This window comes from Gorilla gorilla, chromosome 6, assembly GCF_029281585.2.
Source record: "Gorilla gorilla gorilla isolate KB3781 chromosome 6, NHGRI_mGorGor1-v2.1_pri, whole genome shotgun sequence".
In the NCBI taxonomy this organism is placed as follows: domain Eukaryota; kingdom Metazoa; phylum Chordata; class Mammalia; order Primates; family Hominidae; genus Gorilla; species Gorilla gorilla.
Genome location: NC_073230.2, coordinates 39,472,250 through 39,486,149, shown reverse-complemented (window position 1 = coordinate 39,486,149; position 13,900 = coordinate 39,472,250). Strand labels below are relative to the sequence as shown.

General features: G+C 39.0%; 1 protein-coding gene across 17 annotated transcripts in view; it reads left to right on the top strand.

Annotated features, from left to right (window-relative positions):
- Positions 1–13,900, top strand: part of PDE1C (phosphodiesterase 1C) — a 703,814-nt gene that overhangs the window by 264,857 nt on the left and 425,057 nt on the right. The window lies entirely within an intron of this gene.

Genomic DNA, 13,900 nt, shown 5'->3' with positions numbered 1-13,900 from the left:
ACAGGCTTTTGGTTCTTTCTCAGCATGTTGCGTGCTTTATCTCCGATCGTGACTGCTGCTGTAATTAAAAATTGATTGCAGGCATCTAGTGAGGCACAGTAGGTGGATGCCTTCACAAGAGAGTAGATCCTGTGGGCTCAAAAGCTTGTTACTGCCGTGCTGTCTAGTGATTTTCCTAAAACCTTGACCAGAGAGTGATTGGGCTGGCGGGGGCTGAAGGTTTATGGATGGGGAGCCCAAAGCGGTCTTTATATACATGTTTAGTATCTGAATTCTCCTTTGTCTCAGAATATCCTTTGCCTGATTTGCTGACAAAATGCTGTTGAGCTCAAAGCACAGGCACAGATTCCTTTAAGGGCAGTGGCAGTCTTTCGATTTGACTGTGGAAAGGGTAATTTTAACTAGAATGACATCTGTCATCATCCCTCATGTGCCCAGCCTGCCTCTGGGCTGTGCTTTGCAGACTCTTTGGCATAAGGAGCCATGAGGGATCAGGTGGTCACTGGCCCTAACCTATGTGGCTATTAAATGTTGGACTTAAATCTTCTGTATTTATAGTTCAAAAATAACTCACCAGGTTTTTGAGTGCATGGCCTCCGAGGTCCAATGGGAAGCCCATTTTTCAGTGCATATGCGATTTTCATTCCCCATTACAGGACCCATTGACAGCTGTAGTTTGCTGACTTGGTGGAGCAGCATGTGTATTTGAGCATGCATACAGGTTGTGACTATGGAGAGGGTGAGTGGGTTCTCTAATGATAGAATAATGAAATGAGCTTAGGAAATGTCATGTACTTCCTCGTGGAATTTATTCATTTGTTCATCTTTTAAAAATTATATATATCTAAAGTGTATGATATTTTTTCATGTGTATATATATATATACATACACATAGTGAAATCATTACAGTCAAGCAAATTAACATGTTCATCACCTCATGTTGTTCATTCATTGGTTCATCTTGTATACACTGCTTTCTGTTTTTTACAATGATTTGTTTTCACAAATTTGATTGGACAATAATGGCACAGACGGTCTCCCATGACCTCTTTTATTTCTCCAGCGTCATCTCTTGCTACTTCCAACCTCCATCTTTATTCTTTAAACTTAGCTATGACTCTCCATCAAAGTTGGGATTCTAAAGGTCCAGCTGATCATGGATGCTTTCTTAGGAAGAGCTTTCATAAGCTTTTAGTAAGCATATTGTCTTAGGCTTATCTAGAGGTGTAGACCTCATGTATGTTAGGAGGCTTTTCTTGAGTTAGGTGGTCCCATAAGATTATAAGGGTGCTAAAAAATTCCTATTGCTTAGTGACATAGTAGCTGCAGTAACATTGTAGTACAATGCGTTAGCTTTTCTATGTTTAGATATGTTTGGATACCCACATACTTACCATTGTGTTACAGTTGCCCACATTACTAAGTGCAGTATTATGCTGTACAAGTTTGTAGCCTAGGAGCAATAGGCTATACCAACAGCCTAGGCATGTAGTAGGCTATACCATCTGGGTTTGTGTAAGTACACTTAATGATTTTCACACAATGTCAATATTGCCTAAGGACACATTTATTATAATGTGACTCCGTTGTTATATTCCGTAATATTTATTCTTTTTATTGAGAAGAGTTTGGAAATGAAGTTACTTAGACCTTTTGCTGACCAAGCATTGAAGCCCACAATTCAATCTAGAAGGCCTGTGTCTGCTTTCATTGTACTTGACTTGGGTGTTATGGAATTAAACAGATTACATGCAGATTAAAAAAATCATTAATGCAATTAAAACTTGCCAGTAGGTTTCAACAATGGCATTTTTAAGATCACTGCTTTAGTCTCACCTTTTCTAATGAGCATCATCTCACAGTAGAGATTCCTGTGTTGCATGGTCTCCTCCAGGGGTGTCCAGTGGAGAGAATACAGTCATGAGTTCTTAGTTTCTGTTTCTATTTGGGCCAGTAAAGCCCCTTCCTCATCCCTCTTTTATTCTTATCACTATAGACAGAAACTAAAAATCATGGCTTCAGGCTGCTAAAAGCCTAAAACAAAACAAAACAACAACAACAACAACAACAAAATAAAGTGGGTTGAGCAAACTTGGGTCCAAGGGAGTGGTATTATAATTTGATATGCAGCATAGAGTGCACGAGTCATTGAGAGGAAAATGAACTAAAACTTGAAAGCTTCCTGGAGATTGCTGTACTTTTCTAAATATAGTGAGAGCTTGTACAGATGGCTAAACAATTCTGTCTTGTTCAGGTTCATTGGACTCATGGTAGTAATTGCATGTGAACCACTGAGCAGGATGTAAATTAATCACTTAGATTAGAGGGCACAGTAGTCTTGAGTAGTAAAAAGTAATTTATCATTTTCACATGTACTTAACCTGGAGTATGAGGTGCTTCAAAGTTGCCTCAATTTTATTTTAAGGAGAGATACTTAGACAGTGAGAGGAAGTTTTACAAGAGAGCTGCTCAAACCTGTCAAGGTTCAAATTACAATGTCAATTTTGTTTTGAAAGTGTGTTTTTTGCATATCTGATGTGAATGCTGTTGCCTTTTTTTATTTTGTCACTGTAATGAAAAATAAACCAATTATGTTGAACAAGCTTTATTGAAGTCATTTAGAGTGTGAATTAATAGAGGATCAGTTTGAGCTCTTCTATTTTTAATGAGATACATTTTTTATATGAAGTAGATCCATGTGCTTCTGATCCATCATTGAATTACAAGCCATCCTCAACTTAGTGGTTTAAAATAACTTTTATTCTGCTCATAATTTTGCAGGTCAGGAATTCAGGAAGGACTTGGCTGGCTGGTTTGAATCTGATCCACCTGGTGTCAACTGGGGCTGCTGGGGATGGAGACTCCACTTCCAAGATAGTATCTTTGCTCACGTTAGGAGTCTTGGTGCTTTTTGTTTCTTGCTCTCTCCCTCTCTATTTTTTTTTTTCTCTCTCCCTCTCTCCTTACGTGGCTTTTGTCCTCCAGGGTGCTTCCATCTGGCTTGGGCTTCTTACTACATGGTGGTCTCAGGGCAATTGCACTTGTCTGGTTTCTTAGGTCAAATGTTCTAAGAGACAGGAATTAAAAGCTGCTAGTCTCTTAATTATGGCCGGGGTCCAGAAGTGAGCACAGCATCACTTCTGCTGTGTCTTGTTGGTCAAGCTATCACTGAACCCACCCATTCAAGAGAATGGACCATAGACTAAATCTCTTGATAAAAGAAGTGTTTTAAAAAATTTCCAGCCTTGTTTAATCTATAGAGCAAACCTTCAGCCTTTTTCAGAATAATCTTGCTTGAGACCTTCTCTGGGGATCTGTAGATTTGGAGTAGGTGGATTCCTCATTTGATGAATGGTAGACAATTTTAAATATATCTTGACACTCCCAGTCAAGTAATGGTCTGTTTGAATGTTTGCTTGCCTACTTGATGGTTTATTTGGACTGGGAATAGCTGTGATTCCTTTCTCATGGTAGGAATAAACACAGCAATGTGGACTTAACTGGTGAGTTCAATTCTAACTGCAGTTATTTGGCTGGAGTTAGTAATTAGTCAAATAAAGTAGGTGGCTTAATATAGGAAAACTAAGTGATATGAATGTTATATTAAAAGGTTTGATTTGGACATCAAAGAGAAGACAGCCCAGGATACAAAAATAATCTACATTTGTTTACGCTTTTCTTGCTAACTTTCATTTTATTTCACTTATGTATTTGTTTACCTATCAAAACCTTGTTAAAGAAAAAAAAAACCCACAGCTTTCAAAGTAATTGTCATCCTACTACAACACAATTGAGGCAGTTATCTTTCTTTAAGTATTTCACCAAGTACGAGGCATATTTTGGTAGCCCAAGGGAATGGTTTGATGATAGTGATTTTACTGAGTCTCACTCCTAGCATTAAGGAGAGTATACTAATCTCTTCCAAGACCAAATTTCAGTAGAAAGAGTGATTTCATAAGTCCTCCTTATCAGGTTAGCAAGGGAATCAATAGGTAGTAGGTAAGCCTCTCCTTGCACAGAAAACCTTATTGGATTGGGTTTTAAATCCACATATTTAAGGGGAACTATCCTTTTGCTTGTGAATGAATCTTGTTCATGAGGGTCAGTCATTCCAAGAGATTTGCAGAAGTGGTGAAATGGTAATTTGACGGCTAGAGAGGATTACACTGTAAACCTGCTTACTCATAAATGTCTCATCTGGTTTCTTTTAATAGAGCTTCACCTTCAAGTTATCAGGTCTGGCTTGCAGAAGTTTATACCTTTGAGAAATACTTAGAAATAACCAAATACTTATGAGCTGCCCTTGAAGAAAGGAATTGCTATCAGAGCTGATGTTGCAAGCTGAATCTATGATAGAAGTGCTTCCAACACACACACACACATACACACACACACACACTCTCTGTCTCACACACACACACACACACACACACACCCCTATTTCAGTATGATAGGGGATTAAGAAATAGAGGCACAAATTAAAGACCTATCCACAAACCTGAGGGAGTTCTACAGACACACGTTCAATTTTCATGTGTCTGGATTATGGAAATACTTTGGTCAGAATGTTTAGGAGTTGGAGTTGTGGCTTAAAAAAGCCATACCAGGTAGTGAAAAACCTCATTAGCATGAACATTTTTGTTTATTTGTTATTAATCATAGCACTGTTTAGATAGTTTAGGTAGAAGTTCTAGCTCTTACTGTGTCTGATTTATTCATTTTCTAAATCTAGACATATTTCTGTGAGTAGTTAACTTTAGACAAAGGTGTCTCTCATGTTTTTGATAATCATATTATACTGATAGTCACATGCACTTTACAAAAATCTTCCATTTAACAAAAGTTTATTTAATACTTACTATAGTATATTGCTATATAGTTCAGTAAATACTGGAAATAACAAGATATGTACAAATGCCTCTGTTAATAGGTACACAGGCTTGTAGGTGAGATACAGGTGAACAAAGGGATTATAATAAAATGTGGTAAGTGCTATAATAGATATAAGTATTGAAGGTCATTGGGAACAATCAGATCTGTTGGGAGGATACTTACATTATCATATACTCTTCTCTCACTAGATTATAAAGTGAGCCTCCAGTATTGTTTATTATTCGTGGTGCTTGAAAGTATGGGCATACCGAAGTCTAATAGGATAGCCCAGAATCTTTCCTTCTTGTTTTCTTCATGTTTTCAGTTATTTTAAAAATGTATGTTTTGCTGACTTTTAGGCTTTCTTTTTTTTTTTAAAAAAAGGCAAATGGCTCAAAAATATTCTAGACATTAGGAAGAAGACAGCCCAGGATACAGACATGTGCAGATAATTGATAACCTGGATATTGTACATATGGATAATAGCGTGGCCTCTATCTGTGGCAAGGCAAAGCAAGGAGTTATTTTTTTCCATGAATGTCTAATGTGTTATTTCACTTGGATTTTGACGTGGCTCCGTAATCACACTTGATGAACCCAGTAATTGATTAAATCCAGCAAACGATTCCCTTAGTCAGGCCTGCCCATGTTCAACCTTCATGAATTGACATAGCTAATAAGTCATCATCAACAGCCACCTTTGCTGGTAATAATAGATTGTCACGTGTGAAGGGAGGGAAGGTGAGTGGTTATCACCCTGTGGGAGGCTGCCTGCTAAGCAGTTGTATCCTAGGATGGGATGTGGTACATCTTCTGCTGAACTCTGCCCCTGTTTCCTTCCCAGGATATATTAAGGCCCATTGGTTAATTCCGAAGTTCTTTCAACACCTTTGAAATAGAATTGGTAGACTGTTGTCCCCTACCTTTGCAATTAAAAGTGGCAGCTAAGTAACTTGTTGGGAAAATTAACAGGGGTGACACAGGATAAATCAAATCATACATTTTTGCATACTTAATGCACAACCAATCCTGCATTCTACTGCTTACTTAGTAGTATTGATTTTCAGAGCCTAAGTGGTAACATCAGGGACAAGAGGATCTTCCAAGAGATAAATCCCTTTACAAATATTTTCCTACATTTGTGATGACTAATACAGTCTCATTATTATTAAGTAGTAAGAGACTAATACAGTCTCATTATTATTAAGTAGTACTTATTATTAAGTAGTAAGAACAAGTGCATCAGCCATGAGAATGTGTCCAGTTTACATTCCAAGATTGCCACCTGAATCAGGGTGCCTTTATAGCAGCCACAGTGGTCTGGTTAGAGCCCCAGTCACAGATGGATGCTGAGACTTAGCCTGCAAGTGCAAGTCCTGGGGCAGTTAATGTGAGAAAGGGCCAACAAGCACTACAATTTCAGGTAAAACATGGCTGGGGGTGGGGGAAGGGGAATGATGGAGAGTCTATATAGTTTTGATCAGAGTTCAGAGTACAGGCAGCCATCACTCATTCACTACTTACTCAGTCATTCACTCACTTACCTTGCTAATGTATCAGCAGGAGTTGGTGGGGGGAAGGGAGGGGGTGGGAGGGGGCAGGGCACAGGTGTAAGGATCTAGGCCCAGAAAGGCTATTTAGAGGCTTTCACCTGGGAACTAGGCATGGGATGAGAGGGTGCTGAGATGTAGTAAGTATAATAGCTCAGGCACTTCGTCTGGGTAGTGTATCTAGACACCAGTAGCAGGAGTGACCTTGGCATTGAGCTGTCATTTTCTGAGTCAAGAGGATCATCTAGGCACAATTCATTCGTCTTTTCTCTTCCATCTTCCTTATGTCTGATAATTACTACCATTCTTCCATTTATCCAGGATCAAAACTTCTGAGCCCCTTTGTATGATCTTCTGTTGGGTGTTTCTTCAACTTTAACTTTTTATTCTTCCTCTTTGCCCATGATCAATGGGTCCCTAACAGATTGTGGGCTTTTCCTTCACATTACTTTCCCTCCCATGATCTTGGTCCAGTCTCATCACCTGTCTCTTAGAGTATTGGGTGGCCTCTTTAATCTCTTTCTTTACTCTGGTTTCTTCATCTTCTCCATGCTGCACACCTATGTCTGATTACTTTCTCCACAGCTCCTCTGATTGTGCCTTCTGTGTTTGAAAAATAACAACAAATCTCCATTGGCTTCCTGTTGGCCATTAAATGCCTATCTTCTTGTCTTGGATTTTAAGGCTGCCTACACTTGCTTCCACCTAAACTTTGCTGCTTTGTCTGTTACCTTGTTCCATTCACCCTAAGTTCCAGTCAAGCTGAACTCCTTACTGACTGTCATATTTGCCTGATTTTTTTTATGATCCTTTCTTCTTTCATATTCTTTCCAGTACTCTAAATGTTCTCATTTTTATCTGTTGAAATCCCATCTTTTCTTCAAGATCCAATTCAAAGACCATCCCTTTCAATGGAAACTTCTTAGGTATTTCCACCTAAAAGAGTTCCTGCTTCTCTAATTCTGTATAAGAGTTAGTGGGGTGCATGTCATTCCTTGTGGCATCACTGATTTTTTTAAGTGGGGAATATGCTCCCCAAAAGCATTGGGCATGACAGATCTTTATTAAATGTGCATTGATTTTATGAATAAATCAGATTGGGATCCTTCATATATTTCTATCATGGGTCAGAACTAACGTCATAGTTACTAGGTGGAACTGTGGGTAAATAAGTTTGGATTGTGACTCATACTTTCAAATGGCTTTGCAGTTCACTGCATACTCCCACACGTAGACTCTCATTTGACCCTCACACTGGCCGGTGTAGAGGCCTGTGAGGTCAGCAAGACAGATGGCATGCATGGCAAGAATCAGTAAGTACATAATTGCTTAAATCATTGACTCTGCCTTTCTTTTCTTTTTTTAGTCCCTGCAACATGGAACTCAAGCTTTGGGTGGAAACACTGAGATATTTTAGCTTTAATCAGTGCCTCAATCTCTGTGTTTCCTCTACTCAAGCCATTAATCCTGGAGGTGCTCAGTACAGTATCAGATGTATTTGCTCAGGGTGGATCATTCTGAATATTTGATATTCAGGTATCTGTGTGGTTGTGCATCATTTGGCTGTTCGGCGGTGTTTTGCCAAAATGGTTTTGAGAGTAAGTTTCTTAGATTGCCTAATAAGACCGAAGTGCATTTTCAGGACTGTCAATAGCACTTATGCCCAGGCATATCAGGGTGCTTCAAAAGTTATGTCCAGACTTTAAGTTACCTGAGGAGGCAAATCTCTAAATCCTTCCCAAACCTGGTGGCTTTCAATGCTAAGAGGCACAATTGACAGCGTTGAATCAGTCATTAGTGAGGGCCACCATGCTGGGGCCAAGTTCAACTTCCAGCAGCAGCAGCTTTAAAGGCAGATTTCAGATTCCCTGGAGACACTGGTCCAATGGAGTAGGTGAGCATTTCTTAACCATGGCACTATTGATGCTTTTGCTGTAGGGGCTGTCCTGTGCATTATAGGATGTTTGGCAGTATCCCTGGCCTCTGCCCACTAGATGCCAGTAACATCTCATCTTCCCCTAGTTGTGGCAACCAAAAATGTCCCGTGTATGTCAAAATCACCTCTAGTTGAGAACCACTGGTAAAGAGGTAAGATTAAGAATCGTGTTTGTGTTCTGTCACATTTAGCTGTGCCGAATTGCTCCTCTCTGGTTCAGTGTCCTTGTCTGTAAAGAGATGAGATTCAATCTGAGAACGAATATGGTCTTTGGCTCAAAAACAGTATTCTCTGGTTCCAGTTACTGAGGTCCTTCCGGGAGGAAGTCTAGGTCACTGAACAACATCTGCAGTGATGGCGGGCACTCTCTGCTCTTTAACTGAATCACCAGAAAAGAACAAAGCTGCCAGTTAGCACAGAGATCACTGGGCAGGTGACATAGTCTGTACCCCATATATATTGTCCTTTAGCCCCTAGCCAGATTATCGTTGGTTTATAATACTTCTAAATTCACTTAATTAATGAGAAGTAATCATGGGACATTAAAAGTATTGCTAAAGCACAAACTTTGGCAAGCACATAGGTATGTCCAGAGGGCCCCCTACTGATTGAAATCTATTGTGTGTCTACAGTGTGCCAGGTGCTTTACATGCATTTTCTCATTTGATCTTCACAATGATCCTGTTTTACAGAAAAGGAAGTCATGGAAAAGAGGTAACTCAACTGAGGTAACTCAAATGAGCAGACAAATGGTCGGGCCAGGGTTTAAAGGCAGGCCTTTCAGACACTGAAAGTTTCTTGAGTTCTTTCTATCCCTTTGGCTTTATAGTTTTTTTGTTTGTTTTCTGTTTTTGTTTTTAATGGAGTCTTTCTCCATTGCCCAGGCTGGAGTGCAGAGGCAAGATCTCAGCTCACTGCAACCTCTGCCTCCCCAGTTCAAGCGATTCTCCTGTCTCAGCTTCCTGAGTAGCTGAGATTACAGGTGCATGCCATCATGCCCAGCTACTTCTTGTATTTTTAATAGAGATGGGGTTTTACTATGTTGGCCAGGCTGGTCTCAAACTCCTGACCTCAAGTGATCCACCCGCCTTGGCTTTTCAAAGTGCTGGGATCATAGGCATGAGCCACTGTGCTCAGCCTGGCTTTATAGATTTTTACAGCTGTGGAGCCCCTCCTTTTTTTTCTTCCCCAAATGAAGCAGCTTAAAGCTGAATAAATCAACGTCAAAAAGATCTGCCTTTGGTAGTTCATTTCCCTACTCTGCCAATTGTTCTTTTCTCTTCAGACATTTTATGTTTGAAAGTTTTCGTATTTGGCCTTAACCTAAAAGTTGAAGCTCTCAGGAAAGTTTAATGAAGACTTAACAAAAAAACAACAAGCTATATTTAAGTAATGTGATTGAAAGGGAAAAATCCTCACCTCCACCACCAGGTTCTTTTTTCAAAATCGTCTATTTTCATACTTAACAGCTAAAGTGCTTTGAAGCGATGTGATCAGTCATACATGAATACATAACTCTTTATGCATAAAAAAAGTAAATAACAAAAATAGAATCGGATAAGAGAAAACATGTTCTGTATTTTTCTATCCTCTGATTTAATATGATACTGCCTTTTCAAAGTTCGTGAGGTCACTGCCTGAATTTTTCCCTTTTCTATTCCACAAGTGAAGTCACACTCAGCTCTGCTTTGTTTATTCTCATAAATTTGGGATGTCGAGGAGAGGGGACTGGAATGATGAACTTCCAAGCAAGCTGGAGGGAGTATGGCAAGATGAGAACATGCTTTGGAAGGGTGTGTCTGTAGTCTTTGCCCTGCCATGAAATTGGAAGAGTATAGGATTGGAATACAGAGCAGGGGTTTGGAGTTGTCCATACTTGGGTTGAAATCTGAGTCCTGTCGTGAACCTGGTGAAATGCTTGTGTGGGTTTCCCCTGCCTACTGGAATCTGTTTCTTTTGGTAAATGGAAATAGTATTTGCTTCCTAGGGTTCTTGTGAGGCTGGAATGAAATAGTCTATGTGAGGCACATAGGAAGTCTTTGGTGTGTGGAAAGTCCTTAGTCACTGAAGTCTTGGGACTTCAGTACCAGAATTCAGTGACCACTGTGCAGAAGGCTTACACTTTGAGATGATACACGTGGAAGTCTTGGGTCATCTAAGGGAACAGGTAGGAAGCAGACAGGTCTTGTTCTTCAGGGGCTCTGTGAGGCAGAGGCTGGATCTTATTTACTAAAGCGTGGAATCAGCCTTAACAAGGGATTGGTGACTGTCTTTTGGGGCACATGAAATAGGACTTAAAGAAGATCGGGGTAGGTGGGGCAGGAGATCAAGCTACATAAGGGCAATAGGCATTGGGACATGGACCTTAATTAGGAAAGGAAAATTTTGGAAGGGCACAGTCTCTTGTGGCCATAGAATATCTTTCTACAGGAAGGCATTTACAGTTTGTCTTCATTTTTAGTTTTCTATTTTGAGGAAAATTTATGTTCTTTAAACTATCACAGAGTAAACAGCACTGTATTTCATTGATTGAGAGTATACATTCTTGTGTCAGAATGCCTGGCTTCTGGTCAATTATATTCTAAGCATATGACCTTTAGTAAGTTACTTTATTTCTCTAAGCCAGTGGTTCTCGACTGGGGGTGATTTGGCTGATTTGGCCCTACGAGGATATTTGGCAATGTCTACAGACAGTTTTTGGTTGTCACTTCTGGATATAGGGTATATTACTGGTATCAAGTGAATAGAGACCATGGATACTGCTAAATAGCCTATAGTACATGGAACATTTCCACCACAACAAAGGATTATCCAAAATGTTAGAGTGCCAATGTTGAGGTACATAGTTCTAAGCTTTACCTTCTTCTTTAAAAAGAGAATAACATACTTACCTTGTGGGTTTGTTGTAAGGGTTAAAAGAGATAAAGATTAAAAGTGTTAAGTGTATATCCTGGCTTTTAGTAAGTGTAAAGAACATTTTAGCAATTGTTATCAATGTTACTATTTTGACTTATTGTTGTTTATGTAGTAAATTTATGACTTACGTTTCATAAATGTAGCTGACAAGATTTTATAGGTGTATTAGATACATTTACATTTCACAAGGAAAATTTTTAGAGGTACTTTTAATCATGCTTTGAAAGAGATTTTAAAGTTGTCTTGAAGGGTTAATATTGTGTGGCTTATATAAACACAGTATGCTACGTTCTGAAACAAATTAGAAATCATAAGTTCCGCATGCTATTGTATTTTACTAGTCCTGAAAAGCACAAAATCACAGGTCTTAAATGAAACACTTTGGTATTGTTGCACATTGTTACCTAGGAGGCAATAAAACAAAATATATTTACTGGGAAATGAAGTTCCATCCCTTACTTGTGGGGGTAGAGACAGTAAATTATAATAGTGATTTTAGTGAAAATTAGTAGGTACAAAGCAAATCACAGTATAAATGGGAATAGATTCCTACTTAGTATACCCTGACAACACAAATATCCCTAGAAATTGATAAAAGTCCAGTGCTTCTGAAAGCATGGCTGAATGTGGAGTCACAGGCAAGTTCCTTCCTGCTGCAAGTTTCTGAATCGCATTGCTCTGCCACCAGGGGACAGGGTCGTCCCCGTTGTCCTGCACTCTGGTATGTATATAAATGGAGGACTTTGTGTTGACTTTTCTACAATCAGTTCTTTAATCTTTCAGATGTGTTCCACCATTAGATCATAATCAAGAGTTCTCAGAATTAGCACTGCAATTAAAGCATGTGAGAACCCGATGTGAGCAATATGGACTGTGAGATGTGCAATCATCCTTCTGCTGTCATACCAAATTCATAATCCTACATCTTTGATAATTTTGCCATGATTTTTTGGATAATTTTAGTAACTACAAGTGTGCTCTGTTGTTTGTAATAGTACTATCTTTACTGATCACCCCTACTCACTCATGACCCATTATCAAGAAAGTAGGTTAACCCTTAAGGTAATGCAAACAGTGCCTGTTTGCTGGGTAAACAGAAGCCCCATTCCTTCAGAGGACATAATGTTACTGTTTGGGAATGAAGCTACTTAATAATAACAATATAATACTGGTGATGAGGATGATGGTGGTGATGCTGATGGTGGTGGCCCATGAGCACAGTTATTGCTAACTTCATACTTTCACCTGTTTGCTTTACATCTGCTTTTCTTTCCTGCTGATTCATTCTATTGAGAAACATGTTCTGGGAGCATGATTTTGAGATCTGACAGATGAGATTCTGATGAAGCCATTGTAAAGCTTAAATCGCTTCCCATTTAGCATCATTATTTTGAATAGAAAGAAATGTTTCTTAAATTAGTCTCTTGTGTCGAAGATGAATCATGTTTAAAGGGTGCTTTTTGTCTTCAGATTCATGGGGTAGATGATCCCCCCTCTTTGATATCAGTGACTTACTTTTGCCATTGGCTTGGGTGGAACATTGTAGGAGCATAATTATACCAGAAGTCTGTAAACAAGGCAATCTATCACTAGCATTCAGAGCATGGATTTTGGGGTCTGAGAGATGTAAATTTAAATCCATTTTCCACCACTTAAACTCTGTGATTTTTCAGCCAGTTAAGCTTATTCTCAGGGTGGGGCTTACTAATGGTACCTAATTCAAAGGGTTGTGATAAGTAAATGAGACAATGTGTGTATGCTATATGGCCAAATTCTAGATATATATACTAGCTGTTAATATAATGCCTGCCCTCCCAATAAAAATTAGTGGCCACAGAATGTCTTCCTTCATCATAATTAACTCTCTGCAAAACTTGGCCTCCCTCAGGCACTTATTCTGCTTGTGCAGGAGATTAATTCTTCAGGATCTCATTTATTGGAGGATTTGTTGGAATGGGGTCTGCAGTAGGCGGAGGTGGGAGAATCTGTGTCTCATGCTTCAGGATGATCTGCAAGGCTGTGAAGGCAAAACTTGCAGGTCTGCATAAAGAGGCTAAAAGAAGAAATCCAACCCTTTTATCCTAAGATTCTAGGTGTCACCTACTACTGTTATTCTTTTGATCCCTGTATTTATCTTCTAGTAGGCTCTGCAATGCATAGATCTGTGGGCAGGGACCTTATGTTTCCACCATATATTTAAAAGGGGTAGGTGAGATTTGCAAAATGAAAGTCAGTCCATGTGGTTTGCATTAATAATACTACTGAGAGATTGAACAAATTGAAAGTATTTATTTTAAAAATAAGTCATACTGAATGTTTTGAGTTGAGTGTATTTTATTTATGGAGGTAAATTTTGACCTGACTCCACTCTCAGACTCTTCATTTCACTACAGGTTTACTGAGTGGAACTATGCAATTAGTAGTCAAGCACTGAGAGACATTAAACCAAAACCAAAACAAAAAATGAAATGTGGTTTCTACCCTCAAGGAGCTAATGACATAATTGGAGAGGTCTAGGACCCAGACAGGTAATTTCAATATAAGTTATTTGACAGAGGTACAAAGTCATAGCGAATTTCAATATTAAGTTCTTGGATAAAGATGTAAAGATTTAGTTACATCTGC